The sequence below is a fragment of the Cyprinus carpio genome, chromosome A5 (assembly GCF_018340385.1).
Source record: "Cyprinus carpio isolate SPL01 chromosome A5, ASM1834038v1, whole genome shotgun sequence".
Taxonomy (NCBI): domain Eukaryota; kingdom Metazoa; phylum Chordata; class Actinopteri; order Cypriniformes; family Cyprinidae; genus Cyprinus; species Cyprinus carpio.
The window spans coordinates 7571564-7572302 of NC_056576.1; positions in this window are offsets into that span (position 1 = coordinate 7571564).

A 739-nucleotide genomic window follows, 5' to 3' on the forward strand; every position below is an offset into this window, starting at 1 on the left:
TTTGTCACATATGTCTAGTATTGTGATTAGTTCATGACAAAATACACTTATTTTTATTAAACTCAAGGTTGCCACAGCCATTAAAACCTGGAAATATAAGAGATAAATTTTTTTTTTGGAAAAAAGTGAAATCTTAAAAATAAATTTTAAATTTCTATTGTCAACTTTTTTTTTTTAAAGTTTCTATTTTTTAGAAATGCAGGTAATGCAGATTTCAGTTTTATCATTAATTGTCAAAAAATGTCTTATTGAATATAGTAAAATATTCTGAAAAAAAAAACACCACAAATAAACAATGTTGAAGAATAAAACTTTTTTTATGCTCAGATTTAAATTATTTAGCTAAAAGTTGTTCACTGTGATAGCAGTCTGCAAAATGTTTTTTACATACCTGCATAATCTTAAATTACTGAAGAATTTATGGAAATGTCTTTCTCAGAAGGTATGGCCACCCTGTAAAATGTCAGTATGTTTTAACTACTGACCGTGTGTTTTTTTTTTTTTTTTTTTGTTTTTTTCATTTGAGATCAGGTCTGTCACATCTGTGTATACTTCAGCAAATATTAAAACTGATTACAAGCATGTAGTGACTAACCAAAAAATATCTGAAATCTTTTATTTGATCTTATCTGTTCAGAGCAGGCTAAATATTGAAGCTGCAGCGTGTTCACTTGACATTTTTATTATCTTCACATCTGTCTTAGTGGTTTTACAACACACTTAACTGAAGCATTTGCTC